At 33.0% G+C, this 19,052-nt stretch overlaps 1 long non-coding RNA gene across 1 annotated transcript in view; it reads right to left on the reverse strand.

Moving 5' to 3' along the window:
• The window catches only part of LOC129912380 (uncharacterized), a 100,950-nt gene that overhangs the window by 53,414 nt on the left and 28,484 nt on the right, over positions 1–19,052 (reverse strand). The gene's annotated exons all lie outside the window — the stretch shown is intronic.

A 19,052-nucleotide genomic window follows, 5' to 3' on the forward strand; every position in this document is an offset into this window, starting at 1 on the left:
TTAAAGTATTGCGTCCCATCATTGTAGAGCAGCTCAAATATGTATTGAGCTGTATTGAAATTTTCAAAACACAAAAATTATTCATCAACTTTTGATGATCTGATAATTTTTGCAGACATCGTAAGAAACCCCGTTTTTTGGCATCGTCCCCTCTTTTTCCTCCCCACCCCATTTTCCAGCATATTTTGGCCTCGGAAAATGGCTCAGAATAATGCGAAATTATTGTGAAAATTTTAAGAATTTTTTTCTCAATAGTCACTTATAGACAAAAGGGAACCAAAAATTTAAAGCAAATCTATAAATCCATGATACCCTTGTATTGTTTATGAAGCCCAATTAATTTTTTCAAGAGAACAAAATAATTTTTCAAAAACTGTATTTAAAGTAGTTCTAATGTTATTATTTTTGTGGACCAACTTTTTGTTTTACGAGAGTAAGGGAATTATTTTATTTAATTTTTTTTTTTAGGATTGTCTTTCAGAATCAAATTTTTCACAAATTTCATGAACCTTGTGAATTTTAATAGTTAATACCACTACCTTTTTCCGAAAATTCTCCTTACACCATACATTGGAAGCATTATATTTTTTTAAAATAAAGAAGTTACAATAACTTTTATTGACAGGAGCTAATAAAAACAAAATTCCCATCAATTTCAACAAAATACCACAGGGTAACCGCAAGACAAGGAAGTGCATGACAGTAACTTCCCTAACGCTATATCTTACACGCAAGTAAAAATAATATATTACCTGTGAAAAAGTAAAAAAAAAAAAACCCAAACTATAGTAGCAAATAAGGACTTTCTGATTTAACACTGTTGGCATAGTTCCCCTTTTTTGCCAACGAATTGTGGTGATCGCCAGGAAGCGGAAATTATTTGTTTTGCCATAACCGCTACTGCTATGTTAATGTTTGTACATTATTATACGAATATTAACCCTTGCAACTTGTTTCAGTCTCATTCATATATCAAAAAAAGGTAAAAATAATCCAGTTTGATTCCGGCAATTCTTATTCTTTGTTGTTATCCATTGTTTCTGTATATCCTTTCACACAAATGTTGTTATACAAGCAAAGTGATGAATTGCTTTAATACATATATATATTTCTTTGTTGTTGCTGTTGTTGGTTTTGAAGAAATTGAAAGTCAACAGGAACCGTTTAAATGTTTAAAGGGTTAATCATATCCTGGGAAAGGAAGTGGTTGTTTGTTTGATGATGGGAAATTATACCGAGTATTCAAAAGAAGAAATTGTTTAAAAGACAGACAAAGGAATAAAATGTTGAATCTAGCAAAAGTATTGCTAAACAAATTTTATAATAATAGTTTTGGATTCGTAAGTTAAGGATTCACAGATTTTTGTCGAATTTTTTAATTCACAGATTGAAGTAAAAGATTTTAGCCGCAGGAGTCGCATATTGGCTGTCGCAGATTTAAAATTCGAAGAATTCTGATGTTAAATATGTTTTTTATTTAAATATCTAGCAATTTGATACCCTTTCCTTCATCTCATCACAAATGCTTCATTATTTATTTTTTTTTATTTTTACTCATAACTGCGTACAAAATAATATTTGTATACAAAATATACAAAATTCTAAAATGAACTGAACAAGAGAATGAAGTGAGCATAGATGTGCGAGTCCCAGCAGCACAGAAAAGTGCAGCAAACAGAGTTTACAGAAGCAGAAAACTCCATACGTTAAAAACAAACGAACTAAGAAGTCATCGAATAGAGGGGTTACCAAACGTGGATTACAATCCCGCATTGAACTTTGGAACAAATTAATAAGTAAGGTTAGATAAAGCTAGGTTAATTTAGGTTAAATTAGGTTAGGTTAGGTTAGGTTAGGTTAGGTTAGGTTAGGTTAGGTTAGGTTAGGTTAGGTTAGGTTAGGTTAGGTTAGGTTAGGTTAGGTTAGGTTAGGTTAGGTTAGGTTAGGTTAGGTTAGGTTAGGTTAGGTTAGGTTAGGTTAGGTTAGGTTAGGTTAGGTTAGGTTAGGTTAGGTTAGGTTAGGTTAGGTTAGGTTAGGTTAGGTTAGGTTAGGTTAGGTTAGGTTAGGTTAGGTTAGGTTAGGTTAGGTTAGGTTAGGTTAGGTAAGGTTAGGTTAGGTTAGGTTAGGTTAGGTTAGGTTACAAAGTAGTTTTTAACCAAGTTTTGTTAAAATCCAACCATTTTTGTAAAAGATAAAAATAAAAAATCAAAAAATCGTATTTTTGCATTTTTTCCAATATTTTTGAGGTTATAGAAAAAAATTGTTTGACTAAAAGTTGTAGACATTTATACTACTTTTGCATTTGACTTTTTTCGATAGGACGTCTAGTTTTGACAGAAATCGTAAAAAACCATGATTTTTGACACCCACCCCACTTTTTCGCCCACCCACCCCCTTTCCCCCAATTTTTTTGTGGGCAATTTATTTTTCCCCTTTCTTATACCATTTATCCTAAATTTTCCCACCACCCATATGCTGCTAATAATTTTTTTATTTTCAAAAATTATTGGCACTGGTCTATATAATTCAAAAGCTAAAATTAATGGCTAAACGCCAATCAAACCAACTTAACTCACTCAACTGGACATCCGGGTCTGAACACCTCGAGGACAACCTAGACAGCAGACTTTTTAAATTAAGTTAATCCATGTATTATATTTATTTGTATTTTATAACTTTGTCATTTGTTAATGTTAGGCCCCATTTGTGCCCAAAAAAATTAGGATCAAAAATAAATAATTGTATATGTCGGTTGGTAATATATGAATCATGGAAGTAGTGGAAAGTGTAACGCATCATTACAACCTATATTTTTGCCAGTTTGTGTCGAACATTTGACTCGCGAGTTATAATAGGGCCCTTAAATATTATACATAGTTAGCAAACTTTTATACAAAAAGCTTGAACGTTCTTAGCAACTTATCAGCACCATATTTTTTTTTTATTTCACCTTTTTACAGGCGAATTAAACTGGGAGATGGCAACTCTATTAACTGCAACATTGAAGAAAAAAGAATATTGTTGCAGCACCACCAACAGCAGCAGCAGCAGCAGCCACAACAGGCAAGCCAACCACGATAAACGCAAACAATCTTTTCTAACTCTAAAAACGTTGAAGACGAAGAGTAGACGTTCTGGAAACTTGGTTGCATGTTAAACTGTCCCGTTTCCCATTCCTCCAATTCCCTTCTACCAAATCCAACCGTCCGTCAACACTTGTAAAGAAAAACTTACAAAGAGGTGCCAGAAGTGGAATGGGGGGCAAAGGAGGTGGTTTGTGATAGTACTCGGTTGTTTTTTTTTTTTTTTTTATTTTTTTGTTTTGTCTTCTTTTTTTTTTTTTTTGTTTATTATTATTTTTTAAGTGCAATGAAGAGGAGCGAAGAATGTCTCCAAACAAGCTATACGAACGACAACCGACGACGACACACGATGAATATGTGCTACAGCTTGATGCTTCTGCTTGTGCTGTGCTACCCAAAGCAAACAATCAAATGAATGGAGGCGTCAACGTTTAATGACCTTAAAGGACGAAGCGTGGATAAGCAACTGAAATAATTTCAATAGGTAACACATAAGGTAATGTATACAGGTGTGTTTGTGTGTAAAGTGTATACATAGAGAGAGGTATACAAAAAAAAAAGTGGCAGAATATGCACAGCACTTTAATTATTAGAAACGCGCAGCTCAGAATGATCGCGCTCTCTAAGAAACGGCTGTATACAAGTTATATGTTCAATTCGATGGCGAGGGAAGCAGCGCAAACCGGGGAAGGTTCTTGAACCTGCCAACTCTACTCAAACCTTACACAAGAAGTTATTCTTTTTTACTTGCAATATAAAAGTTCCTTAAAGACAATTTATGGATTCATAAAAAGTCCAATCTCGTGAAAATGTAAAGGCCTGAGGAAAAGTCAAGGCACAAGACTATTTGATTGGAAATTCAACTTAAATCATTTAAATTTCAGTCTTTTGAAGCCCAAAGCTGCCCCTGTCTAGAACCACACGTTTTTTTTTAAGCCAGGGTTTTTGGAAATTGATTTTGAAAGCAGTTTTAAAAGTTCCGGAACATGTTAAAGAAAGAACGGTTCAAGCGAACTAAATTACCATCCGTACCAATACGTGCGACCCAGTTATATACTTAATTCGTCTTGGTTGTTTCCAGCTTCAGCTCTGTGACTTACCAAATCACCAGCTACAACTGCAACAACTGCCGCAGCGCGTAAGCTTATACCTAAGGTTCAGGTTTGGGTTCAAACTTGAGTTTTTCTCCTTTTTTCCGTCTTTAATCGGTTTCAAGTTTCCTCGTTGTACCCGACGAAGACGACGACGACATAGAGAAGTAAGCATCTTATGCAATGTCATGCACAGGAACTTGAATGAAGAGTGTGTAGTGTAGAGCATAGAGTGTGTGTACCTACAACCCGCTGAGTTGTGGGTGGACAGAGTCGACGTCGACATCAACGTCATCGCAGTCGTCGTCGTCATTTTAGTCTTCGTTTTCAAGCACCAAAACGGACGAACGGAACGGACGTTGAAACATCAATTCCAAACTCACATCACATAATCTTGCTGAGTCGTACCTCTCTCAAACATGCTCGGGGAAAGGAAATCGAAATTGAAACTACTTCCATCAGCCAGCAGCAGCAGCCCAACAACCACTACTTATAGTTTGACTGTGTTTGCTGGGCTTGAATAATCTCTCAGAGTAAAGGGTTAGTGGGAAGGATGAGGTTTTAGTTTGTACTTTGCATTCAAAGTACCTTGAGTTAAGAATCTTAGAATGGACACATCCGCCCCGCTGTGTTGTGTGTGCTGCCTAGAACAATAAATCGGCAGTTAATTCTCACTTCGGAAAAACTTCTTTGGAAGAGTTTTTTGTTGGTTTTGATTTGCTTTTGGGTTCTCGGGTTTGGAGTTCGAATGTCCCATCATCGCACACACCGGAAAGGAGTGAATATAAAGATATGAGTTTTTAACAATAAAATTCCTAATTAGTAGCTGAGGTGATGGGCTTGGATTTCCATATAATTCAGTGCGTCTCCATATAAAATATTCATAGTGGCGTCGTTGGTCGTCGTTGGGTTGATATGGTGGGATCGCTACCGCAACGTGTTGCTTTGTCAAACCAAATGGTGTGTGTTGCATTGGTTTTGGAAATGGCTAATGAATCACTCAAATCACGATTTGGTGTCATGAAGAAGTGAAGACAGAAGCAAATTATTGAGGAAGAAAGAGATGGTTTTTTTGATGGCCTGATGTATATATTGAGGGACCTGCAAGAGGGTCTCAATATACTTATTGTGTCCATATTCGAATATTAATATGCAATAAAATCAATATGGACGACAATCGTGGGATTACATAATGAAAATCACTGTAATTTTGTCGTGAAAGATTGTGTGTAATACAAAAAGTATTGACAACATTTTACGTAATTGTATTTTGGATTCAGGAACATTTTGTGTTTAAAATTTAACACTTCCGTTCATAACTGAAAAATTTCTATGACAAGAGGTCATACATTTATGTGTTTTGGTTCCAATGTGTAAGTCTTTCCTTATTACAGCAAGTCATAAAATTACTCGGAGAGTTTAAACTGAACTTATTGCGACCACGTTATTTTTAAGGAGAGAAGTCAACGGTACCTATACATATTATACCAGAGCGCAACAGTTAACGGTTTCAGTAAACGAATATGGAGACATACTGTATCCTCATACAAAGGCAGAGAGGAAGAGCTACCAAAAAATATTAGTCGCACACAGCTAACTCATATTGAGAGGTCTAGTCAGTTTTGGCACTACAAAGAAAACAACTCAGACAGTTTTCGATCCTCCTATTGTTTCTATACAAGAAATTTAAAATTCGAATGACTTGTTTAGCAACTCCAGAACAAGCAACTCAACAGCTGACTGCTGACTGACTGAAAAATCAAATTATTGGTAGGAAAGGCCAGTAAATTATTGGTTTTTTTTTTATCTTAAAAAAAGTTCTATTACCTTTTTAACTACAGCTTTAATGTAAAAAGTCGAATTTTGGCAAATTGGTTTTGTTCTTAATAATCTCGCCTTAGTTATCGTACTATCCCCAAAAAATATAAATACAAAAATAAAAATCTGAACCAAAAATGGTTTTCTAAGGCGGGGAAAATTAGTAACGGATTCTTGTAGAAGAGTAAAATACAAGCATTTTTTACTATAGGATGGGGGGGCTATCTCCCCTCTTTTAGGAGGGAGGGGCAATTTTCTAAAAAAAAAACTCAAAATAAAAAAAAAATTATTTAACCCTTAACTGATGTGGTGGGTCCAGGGGACCCACGCCTTTTTTAAAAATTAAAAAAAAAAACCGTTGCGACTGAATTTTAAAGTGGAAATTTTGTTTTGAAAACAAGTTTTCCCATTTTTTTTATTTTCTTAACTGGTTTGGAAAATGTTATATTTGAAATTTTTATAAAGAAATTTGTAAAAATATTTAATTTTGTATTTTGTTTTATCATTTAAAAACACCTGGGTCCACTGGACCTACGACTTTAGATACGTCAGTAAATTTCACCACATCAGTTAAGGGTTAAAAACGACGGCGCACCTACAGTTATGAGTGATACATTTTTCAAAAGGCAGAATAATACACTTTATTTTAATTTTTAAATCAAGTTATTTTAATCAATATTTTTTGAAATAATCGATTTCAAAGTCAAATTTTGGGAATAAAAAGCTGAAAGAATATATGATGTGCACCGCTGAGGCCTGCCAGACCAAGATTTTTTTTACTTAGCATGCTAAAAACTACCACTGTAAGAAATTTTAGCCTTACAAGAGCTACCTTATAGTCAAATGTGCCACTAGCTCTCCTACTATAAATACGGTTATGTTTCGAATTGTTAACTTAGGAAGTCAAAACTACCATATTTGACGCACAGTATTCCTCTACATGTATAGAATACACAAAGTTACTGGACCAGTTAGTATAATAGGAAAAAAGGTTTTTGATCAAAATCATACTACCCGCTCAGTTTGGTAAAATAAATCATTTTTATTTTGTTGTTTAAACAGTAAGCTTTAATAATTTTGATTTTATCTGGCCATACGGATCATTAATTTGAATCTTAGCTTGAATAGCTCTTATGTTTGTACTTATGTCGTTTTCTTTCACTCTATTAAAGAGTACTCTAAATTTTTACTCCTTTTTCTGGAGTGAAAGAACATAATGAGAGTAATTTTTTTTATTTGTAATTGTGTGTGTGACAAGGCAAAAATGGATAATTTCCTTGAAAAAAATAGTGATAACAGGCCTAGGGACAAATTTTATAAATTGAAAAAAAAAATTAATATTGATAACATATGAAGCATAATAAGCGTTCGTTGATAAGTCTGCTTCTACACGAAGATGCAAGGCGCAGAAATTATGTTCGAATTTGCTTTTGATTTTCGTTTCGGTGCGTCGCGCGCTTCTACACGTAGTATTTTTTTGAAGACGCAAATTTGACAGCTATTTTCTTTGGTTTTATTTTGTTCTTGTTTTCGTATGACGACTTCTACAGGAAGACGTAGTCGCACAAGATGCACATAAGAACAAGGGAGAGAGAAAGATCGATTTCTTTTTTGCTCTTATGTGCATCTTGTGCATCTACGTCTTCGTGTAGAAGCAGACTATGTATTTTAATTCCAAAAAAAAAAAAACACCAAAATATACAAAAAAAAAAAAAAACTCCAGTGGGGTCCATGTGCAACGAAAATTTAATAAATTAAAAACGTTACTATACACGCAAATTGACAAACACCCTTAGTTTGATAATTGTAAAATAAAAATATCCCATCATCGCAGAAAAAAAATGGGATTTTCTTTTTTATCTGGCACAGGATTTTTTTTAATTGATGAAGAGCACTGGCTGAAATTTTTTTTATTCGGTTTTCAATGTCATTTTGGAAAAAGCGAAGAATTAACGAAAAAAATGGAAGAAATATACATATCTGGCGAAATATAATACAATAAAAAATATATTCATAATGGTTGTTTTTGTTAATAACAAAAGAGTTTGAAAGAAAAACTTTTCGCATTTTTCACTTTTCAAACAAAATTTTAAAATGTCAAACTTCAAATTCATAAGTGTGTGTGCAAATCGGTGTAAATCTGACTAAAAATGTGGAGTAAATCCGGGGTACTCCGTAGTACTAAAATTACTCCGGAGTAATTTTTTTTTTACACTTTTGTGGCGTCAAAGAAACCAAAACCTTCAAAAGTGCAAAAATAAGTACTAAAAGGGAGTGAAAGAAAACGACGTTAGTTTATTCTAAGTTGCTAAAAAATATTTATATTCAACCTAGCAATGATTCAATTTCATGAGAGAAATCACTGACAACTTCAAATTAAAATGTCAAATCAATACAAAAGCCAGTCAGTTTTTATTTGTATTTGAGCGATTATAGCAAAAAATTTGTTAAATATGTCTAAATAAATGAAAAAAATGTAAAAAAAAAAAAAAGTGAAAATACAATGGTCGGAAAAAGTATTTTGACAAAATGAACATTTTTCTAACTGATGAGAATAATCTGTAACGGTTAAACATAAAATAAGAAAGTTGACGGTTATTTATTAAGTATATTATGGTGAATCTCATGATGGTCAATGTCATTCATATAGTTTGTATTATGCTTCGAGGCTGCATTTTTTGTATAAAAAGTACTAATTTTTTAGGGAAAAAAATATTTTGACAAACGTTCTTTTTCAACGTTGGTAAGGTAAGGTAATGTATTTTACGTGTTTCAGGCGCGTATACAACTGACAGACTTGTTAAGGCCCCGATTTGTAAAAAATTGGGCAAAACGGCGGAACTTAACATTGAAATTAGTGCATCTTCTGTTGCAAGTCATACTTTCGGTGTGTCTGTTAAAAAATCTGTGGAGAACTAAATTTATCACAGGAAACTACAAATTACCAAACATGAAAACACAAAAATATAATTATACAATATTATACTATTCAAAATTTACCATAAATGGACAAAAAATGAAAAAAATGCACTAAAAATAAAATGCACGACTGGGGTCGCACTTATGCTCAAAGCTACTCTAATTTTAAAGCTTTTTGTTCAAGAAATTAGGGAAAACTTTAAAATTTGATATTTTCAAGAAATTAAAAAAAATCAGTTTTTGTAATAAACTAAACACAGTTTTAAATGATCTTTTACAAAAAACTAAGTATGACATTTTATTCCTTGTATGAAAAGGAATTTTTAGAAAAAAAATTTCGAAAATCGTTAGAGCGGTTTTTGAAAAAAATAATTTTTTATATATAAAAATTTTCTAACACTTTTCAAAAAAAAGTTAGTATGCCATTTTGAAGAAATAACTAATTTACACATTAAAACGAAATTTCAAAATTTTTCAGACACCCGTTTTCAAAAAATTGATTTTTCAAAAAAAAATTTTGAAATATTTTTTAAAAATCCAAAAATGTGTTTTTTGAAAATTTTCTAATATTTTTAATATTAGTCTTACCTAAACGTTTTTGTATAAAAATTTTCGTTGAAATCAGGTAAGTTTTGTACGAGATATTCATAAATCAAAAAAACCGTTCTATGACAGGTACCGTTAATAACGGTACAAAAAATATTTTTTTTATTTTAAAAGTTAACCCTTATGTGCAATACTATACACAAAATTTTTAATCAAAATCGTTAGATTTTGAAAAAAATTAATTTTTCTATTTCCGTTATATGACAGGTACCGTTAGTTTTGGTCCGAAAAAAAAAATTTCAATTTGTCCTCTAGGGAATCGCCGAAAACTGTTAACTACCAAGTTTGAACAAAATCACTCCATTGGTTTAGGCTCTAGCTCGAGTTACATACAGACAGACAGACAGACAGACAGACAGACAGACAGACAGACAGACAGACAGACAGACAGACAGACAGACAGACGGACAGACAGACAGAATTGCCGGACCCACTTTTTTGGCATTCTCCATCATCGTAATGTCATGTAAAATTGTTATCTCGAGTTCGATTTTTTTTACGAATCCTAAACTTGCCCTATAGTACCTATATCGCAAGTAAAAATAGACGCATTTTGAAGAATTCACTTTAAATCGGGGATTGACTCCAAAAAGTCTGAATTTGGAAATGCCATTCTTTCATCAAAAACTTTGTTAGCAAAAGGACCCTTTGCATTGAGCTCGAAGAAGACAATTTTACCATGTTTATAGGAAGATAATACAGTATTTATCCCAAAGCAAAAATTGAAAAACAACTGTTGTAATATAAAACAAAGAGTAAAAATTCCATCAACAATTTTTGAAGTGAATTTTTACATCTGAAGTTGTTTAATATTTCTAAAGGTAAGTTAACTGATATTGTTAAAATTAATTGGTGGTTACATTATTTTTTTTTAGTGAAAATCTGTCTTTATTTCTCAAATAAAAGTGCTTAAGTAGAGTATAATATAAACTGCTTATGTTCTACTACTTCTTCCCCCTAAGTAATGGTAAACTTAGAGGAATTTATGACACAATTTGAAGTTCGTGCAAACCTATATTTTTTTATTTTGTGTTTTTGATTAACTTAATATGTACATAATTCAAAAGAATATTATCCAACAATATTTGTTTAATAAAAAACTGTAGAAAGTACATTGTTTGTAGGTAGCGCTGTTTGTATATGTAGTCATTAAACAAAATTAAAGCTAAGCTTGAATTATCTAAAATATATTTGTGTTCAAACCTAAACTTGAGAAGCACACTGTTCATAAAAGCAATATTTGAAGGATACAATTCTTTAAAAACCACCTTCATAAGGCCTTGTATTTAATACTAAAAAAAAAGGTTCAAAATATTTCAAACGAGTTGTAGGAGAATACATTTTCAAGGCCTTTACGAAAAAGAAAAAAAACTAACACAAACTTAACAAAAAAGAAAAACTACTAATCTTAAAAAAGGTGGGGGAAGCCAGGGGAATAAATATGGGGCTCAGTCAATTTAGACCCAAGTATTTTAATAGGGTTCGGATTATGCTTAAATTCGAATATTCTCATTTGAGATTCTAGAAATAATATTTTTTGTATTCCAATTTACAACTCGATTTTTGTCGCAATTCATCTTACCCTTTTTAGAAATTTTATTTATAGTTTTGACCAAAATCTTATTTTCTTTTTGGTAATACCCGAACCCTGCAACCATAAAACACATCTAAAGGTGAACGAAGAAAATCGAAGCAGTATAAAGCAAAAGATAAACCTCAAAAATTATAAAAAGAAAAAAAAAAAGCTGATTCAAGATGCGCGCTAAGAGGGCGCGTGCGGTTGTCTTACTTTGCGTATCACGGTAGCCATCACCGCTGCACCTCCCCGCGCACTCCGTCACCACCGAACGACACCAGTAAGACGGGTAAATGGGCACCAGCACCACTGGTATTCAATATTGTTAGAGTTTTGTTTAAGGTTATTATTATTATTATTTTCTTTTTTATTTTTATTATACTTTTCCCCTCTACACTTTTAATCTTTTTTGGAGTTTTTTTGTTTTCTTGTTCTGCCTTTTTTTAGTTTGAGTTTTAGTGAGATTTGAATATTTATCCAAGATTATTTTTGTTATCGGCTTATTTTTTGTTCTGATAAAAAAGCACACGTCATTTTTTAAGCTGGAATTTATGTGCTGTTCGAAATCATAATGTGTGATTTAAAATTAGTCTTCGATGCATTTTTTTTAATATACAAGCTTTTTTTTTATTTTTTCCGATTTTTAACAAATTTTAATTTAATATCTGTTCCGTAAATATCTACTTGGTAAACTTTAGAATTAAGGATAAAAATGCGTCAAGTTTACCTTTAAAAGTGTCATAAATCGATGACAAATGGAATTAGTCCCAAAGTCAAGTTTTGGATTATATTAATGTATTGGACTTTAAGGAGTTCAATTAAAGTTTAACGTAGCAAAAGCGCTGGAAATTAGTTTTTTTCACAGGATGTTGAAATCTTTCAAACTCATTTAGCCACAATTAACTTCGGGTTAGGTACTGAAATAGAATTGCGCATGCAGAAAACTGAACATTTTACTTATAGTCCATTGAAATGTTAAAAAATTTTGACCGAACCTTCGATTTGGGTAGGACAAGATTTTTTTATTTTGATGTGTAGAGGAGGTTAATGTGAGTATACAATCCAGTTTTCGGGGTTGAAAGCCCCCCCATTTGGCCACCATCTTGGAAAAAGTGATGAAAACAGTTTTTTACCGATATCTTGCGAACCGTATGTCACACAAAAAAATTGTTAATATCGTTTTTGTAGATAATTTATTTTTCTACAATTTTGATTAAGGTACTTTTTTCTGTAAAACAGAAATTAAGAAAGTTACACTTGAAAATAGATGTACATTTTCAAGAAAAAAATCTTTAAGATGCTATAACTTTTTTCTACAACTTTTATTGGAAAAATACTCATGACAGTTTTTAAAGATCATTTAATTTGCAACAATTTGATGTGTTCATTTTGCAGATTGCGTTTATATAAAGCTGCTGCAATGGTTTCACAAAAAAAAGGTAACAATCTATTTTCGTACTTTTATACAGGGTGATTAACTAGACTAGAGTTTTGGCTTTACAAAAAAGTATAGCACGTTATTGTAGGTGTAACCGTTGATTTTTGATAATTTTTTTTTCCAAATTAAGTCAATTTTTTTTTAAATTGCCCCTCCCCGCTAAACGGAGGGGAATAGACCCCCCTCTAGTACGATTTTTTTCTTGTCTCGACCCAACCTAAGCGCTCTAGCTTTTTGGCACATTGCTCCTTGTTGTTGCTGTGTTGCTGCTGTTGCTGTGTTTGCTGTGACTACAGCATGTTCCTCGTGTGGGAACATACGATATGCTGGGGTGAGAGTAACCGCCAAGCATAGAACAATGGCCGGGTACGTACCGCTGAACATTGTGGATCAAGGACGACTTGCTTGCTTGCAGGGGTTTGAAACAGATCAGAACCCCCCAGATGAACGATGTGATATATGTACTGATGACTATTCAGCATCGCTTTGGGTGTCGCACAATTTAGGGATGTAACCAACCTTGGAAGTGAGAGATAATCACCCTGTATAAAAGTACGAAAATAAATTGTTACCTTTTTTTGTGAAACCATTGCAGCAGCTTTATATAAACGCAATCTGCATAATGAACACATCAAATTGTTGCAAATTAAATGATCTTTAAAAACTGTCATGAGTATTTTTCCAATAAAAGTTGTAGAAAAAAAGTTATAGCATCTTAAAGATTTTTTTCTTGAAAATGTACATCTATTTTCAAGTATAACTTTCTTATTTTCAGTTTTACAGAAAAAAGTACCTTAATCAAAATTGTAGAAAAATAAATTATCTACAAAAGCGATGTTAACAATTTTTTTGTGTGACATACGGTTCGCAAGATATCGGTAAAAAACTATTTTCATCACTTTTTCCAAGATGGGGGGCTTTCAACCCCGAAAACTAGATTGTATACTCACATTAACCTCCTCTACACATCAAAATAAAAAAATCTTGTCCTACCCAAAATGCAAGGTTCGGTCAAAATTTTGTAAAATTTCAATGGACTATTAGAGGAAAAAAGAGTTGGGTGGCTGAACTAAGAATAAAATAGTGGAACACGAGGCGTTTTCGAAGTTCCAAAAATAATTGAAACATCCAGTGCAAGAACCGGATTACTCCATTCTATAAAAAGTTGAGAAAAACGAAAAAACTGTTCCTAAAATTGGAAACCTGATCATTTAATGAAAAATCATAGTGGAGATATCTAGTTTTTGCACTATGTGCCTCAATTGCGAAACAGAAAAATTAAAAGGTGAGGTTTTTGTACAGTTTTTCCCCCAGGGATTATAATGTATTACAAAAGTCTTATTGAAAACTTAACTTAATAATGAATTTAATCGCAAATTATCCTGTCATTGCCAAACTTTAACATAGTCGTATTTCTTAAATGCCGAAAAAAAATTGCAAAATGTTTTGGATAAAATCCTTTAATTTGACCTAGAGCTTCGATGGTTTCCTTTTTTTTTTTGTTTTCAGATTCTGAATTTTATCAAATCTTATGTGAGTACACTTACATCACCATACGATGAAAAAGAAGTCGAGTTATCTCTACGGACTATTGAAAAGCCTTTTGGAAAAAAAAAAAATCTCGCACCGACTTATACTTTTCAGACTGCTTTGACTCGGTTTTAAAACTGCTTTCTAAAAATTTGTATCTTCATACAAATTTAAAAACCCTTAGGAATTAGCAAAGCAAAGGGGAGAAGGACATAATATGCCGAAATTTTGAATCCAGGAAAGCCAGAAAAAAAGCGTAAAAAAAAATCGCCCAAAGAATTTTTCCCTTGAAACATTCAAAAGAGTTTTAATCTGCCTTCGTCAAAAACTATGCCTCTGCAATCTGCACCTCTAACCGCACTGGGATGATATCAGTCTTGTATTAAGGACATCTTAGTTCCTCGAGAGGGGCTTCTCAACTTGTATTTCTACCGGAACAGCGCACGACAGCGTATAGCCTTGTCTAAAACCTATTTTGACATCATATGTATCGGCGAGGTCTCTGTCGACTCTGACATAGCAGCGTACATTCATCATCGCCATTCAGCACAGGCGGACAAGCCACCTATCAAATTGATGACTAAGGGCTTCAGACGTTCACACATTACGACAGAAAATATTTATAATAGTACAGGTAAAATAGTACATAATATCAAGAAATAAAAAATAAATTGTTACACTCATGAAACTTGGCAAAAAGTTTGCTTTTGGGATAAGAACCAAGGGCAAAAAAAGTCTATAAAAAAAAGTTGGCTGGAAGGGTGTTTTTTCGCGGACAAGAGGGAGGGGGTGAAGGTCAAAAATATACTGAAAAAAATTGTAAGTCGAATATCATTATGACACATGTTTTCAAAGTATTTTTTGATGCTGAAGCTAATGACATAAAAATAAAGTCAATACGATAGCTCTAAGAAAAGTTATTGCCGATTAAAAACAAGGGTGCTTGTTTTTTGACTTCAACAGGTAAAATATAACCAAAACCCATGTGAAAAACATGCTACACTGATGAAATTCGGGATGAAGGTTTTACATAAAGCAGGGACAAAGGATTCATAAAGTTCTTAAAATTATTTTTGATGAAAGCTTGTTTTTTTGATAGGTTAAGTTTTGTGTGAGAAAGGTATCAATAAATAAATAAATTCAATAAATATGTTCTCTTTCTCATGGGGATAACAAATAAAAGAAATCTATAAATTTTTTTCATGTGAAAGGGTGTTTTTTTAGGTGTAGAGAAAATATGGGTATATTTGGAAAAGTGTGCAATACTAAAGTAGTACTAGTGGTACCCTATTGAAATTCAGGAATTATGTTACTTTTGAGATAAGAAACAAGAATCTATAGTGTCTATACAAATTTCATGGTTAAAAGGGTGTTTTTTTTGAGTGAAAACGAAAATTATGGATCACCCTAATGAAATTTGGTTAAAACCTTGAATTTGGGATAGAAAGCAAGAATAAAAAGTTTTTATAAAAAAGGTGAAAGGGTGTTTTTTTTTTTCGAAGAGACAGTAGAATATGTCATTGGTCCCAAAAAGCCAATGATTCATTTTATTTTTGGTTTTGATGACAAATTATACTTAAGTTCTTAGACGTTTTACACGAATCATTGGCTTTTCATGAGTGTAACAATTTTTTTTTTAATGCCTATTTTACCTGTACTAAAAGCGATGTTAAGGAGACTGTTTCCGCGATATAGGCTATTGTTATTCAATCGGATCTCGAAATTTTTCATTCTGGTGTCTCAAAAACTGCATGGAGATAAGTAAAGCAAATTACCTAATCAATTTTTTTACGAAAATACATAAAATCTCCTCCCCATTTGTATCTTAACCGGAACATATGCTTAATATGTGATCGGAGACTTAGTTTTTTGCACAAATAAATAAACTAGCTCTTACGGGAACTCAGCTCTAGTCTACATATGTAAAATGATCATCGAAAGATTTCCCTAAATCCTATACGTTCACTATCTTTGTAGGCGGGTTTCTCAAATACCCTTTTCGAGTGAGGTCTTCTTTTGGACAAAAGCAGAAAAAACTCAATAAAAAAAGTATTGACACTTTAAATAATACCATTATTAGATTTCTTATAAATTTAAATAGGGGGGAAAGATCCCCTCCGCAAAAATTACCCAGCTTTATCAAGGTGTTTGTTGTAACATTTTTAGCTCATCGTTTGATGCCAAAAATTATACGCGTTTCATAATTTGCGATTGCAATTCTCCAACCTAAAATAATAATAATAATATCCACTATCATCATCAACTTAAAATAGTCTTTGTTTACAAAAGTGTTTCCCGTGGCCGGCATCATGAACGTATAGATGATGGAATGGTGCCATCGTGTGTGCGCTACTATTAAAAGAAAAAGAAAATAACAACCTGGTGGCGCTTGGATTTACACGGTGCTCTCATCTTTGCAAAAATCATACAACAAAAATCACCGCCACCGTCACTGCCAAAGCCGGCCGCGGCCGCTGCTTGCTAACTCTGACTGCCGGCCGACAAATGATAGACGCTTAGATTTCGATGATCTGACACTGACTATGCCGCATAGACAATTTTATTGAAGAAGCATCATGTATTACAGAAACAGAACCGCAGGTAAAAGAAAATAGCTTCATCATACATACCTACAAAAAAAATCATCAAGCTCCTCTATTAAGAATAAACAGTGGCAGCAACAACAAAGAGACAATTACGTCAGAACGAATCATTACGTACTATCTATATTTTGCTGGGCAAAGTCTTTGAAATAACAAAATATAAAAATCCTCAAGAAATCATCGAATTGTTGGATTTTCCAGAAGCTTGTCGATGGATCTGTAGCGTGTGGTGCTGCTGGTGCTGGCATGCTCTATGCCTAGCGATAGTTGTTCCCAAGAACTTTGGAGTGCCATAACTTGAGTGAGAGGGTAAACAAAAGAAAAAAAGCCATTACAAAACATGAACTTAAATAGGTTTCAACATTAAATAAGAATGTATATTTCGATTCCCGCCACCTCAACTGCCGCCGCCGCTTCACCCACCGACTACTGACAGATACTATAGAATTGGCCTCTGGATTTTAAGCGGAGCAATCGGTAGCGGCGCGAAGCAGTGCGGCTAGGGGACAAAAGAACAAGGAGAATTCTATACTAAGTAGCTGCTGAAAAGTATAGAGATGTGGCCGCTGTCATGTACAGTGGCGCCACCGTAATGATACTTGTACGCGGGCCATAACCTGGATTCACTTTAAATGTTGACGAATGTAGACGATTCTTGGTAGTTTATGCGGTCGTGCGTTCGTCGTGTGGACGGGACGACAACATCAACCAGGGGGCAGACAAGAGGTCATTGTGCAACAAAACTGAACATTCTATGTCTACTCTCGATATCAGAGAGTATCCACAGAGAGCACTTTTGATCCTGGCGATGATCATCACGCCAATTTGTGTGACGTTTTTACCTACTTCACCTTCGCACGATTCATTGGAGACGGAGGTAATGGCGCCAGACAGCAGCGCCAGCAGCGGTCTCGAGATCGTCATCACTTATGTTAAAAGGATGATGTCGATTGACTGATTTATTAAACATTATGTTAAGTTATATTTTTAAAAATGTATTTTATAAATTTATTGAGAAAGTAATAGAAAGTTGTGAAATTAATTAATTAAAAAATATGAGGTTTTTGGCTAAAAGTGGAGAATCTTATAAGAGAACTCATCAATGCTATGTAAAAAAAAAAACCGATTTATCCACTTATGTAGAGTATAATATTAGGCGTGTTTTTTTGGCATCGCTATCTGCAGCCAAATTCGATTTCCCAAAAAAACGTATCCGCAGTTGCCCATCCGCAGCTGTCTAGCTGTCAGATAATAATACAAAAACAAAAAACTTAAATTTTTTTCAAGATTACTTTTTGAGTAGTTTTTACGCATAAATAATTTATTTTTGAAACGTTAGAAATAAAACAGACCAAAATAAATTGCTAAAAATGGATTTTCCTGATTTTCTATTTGTCTATCCATCTCCATTTGTTCAAAGTTTGATTTTTTTATTTTGATTTTGCTTTCGGATAAGTTTTTGACATATTGGGGTATGTTCGTAGATTTGGGGCCAGTCGTCGCGTCGCACGGTTGTCCAAAATGACTTATCTCGTTGCAAAAATCATAACTTTTGAACGGATTGAGATAGCGGTACAATTTTTTTTTTATTTGAAGGACATTTCTAGGGCTGTTATACCAATGAATTTCAATAAAATTATTTCACAGGGTGTTTCGGAATCATCGGCCAAAAACAGATTTTCTTTAAAAAAAAAGTTTTAGTTAAAATTGGTATGCCATTTTGTAGAAATCACTAATCCACATTTAAAAACAAAATTTCAAAAAAATACAATGTCCCGTTTTCGAAAATTTTAATTTTCAAAAAAAAATTTCAAAATTTTTTTAAAAATCCAAAATTTATTTTTTTTTAAATTTTATTATTGGCTTATATTTGAGTTATATAAGTGCTTCTTCACAAAAATTTTCGTTGAAATCGAATAAGCCGTTTCGGAGAATATCGGATTTGAAAAAAAACGGTTTTATGGCAGGTACCGTAAAAAATCCATTCGGTTCCATGCATTAAGCCGAATAGGGTATGTGTACCAATCAATTGTTGATCCAAAATAAAAATATTTAGCTGCGCATGCTTGCGCACTGCCGAGATTTTGTACTTTGAAAAAAAATGAAGGCAGAAGGAACAGATTTTCTTTAAAAAAAATGTTTAAATTAAAATTGGTATGCCATTTTGTAGAAATCACTAATCCACATCTAAAAACAAAATTTCAAAAAAATACAATGTCCCGTTTTCGAAAATTTTATTTTTCAAAAAAAAATTTCAAAATTTTTTTAAAAATCCAAAAATTATTTTTTTTGAAATTTTATTTTTGGCCTATATTTGAGTTATATAAGTGCTTCTTCAAAAAAAGTTTCGTTGAAATCGAATAAGCCGTTTCGGAGAATATCGGATTT

Source organism: Episyrphus balteatus, chromosome 2 (assembly GCF_945859705.1).
Source record: "Episyrphus balteatus chromosome 2, idEpiBalt1.1, whole genome shotgun sequence".
In the NCBI taxonomy this organism is placed as follows: domain Eukaryota; kingdom Metazoa; phylum Arthropoda; class Insecta; order Diptera; family Syrphidae; genus Episyrphus; species Episyrphus balteatus.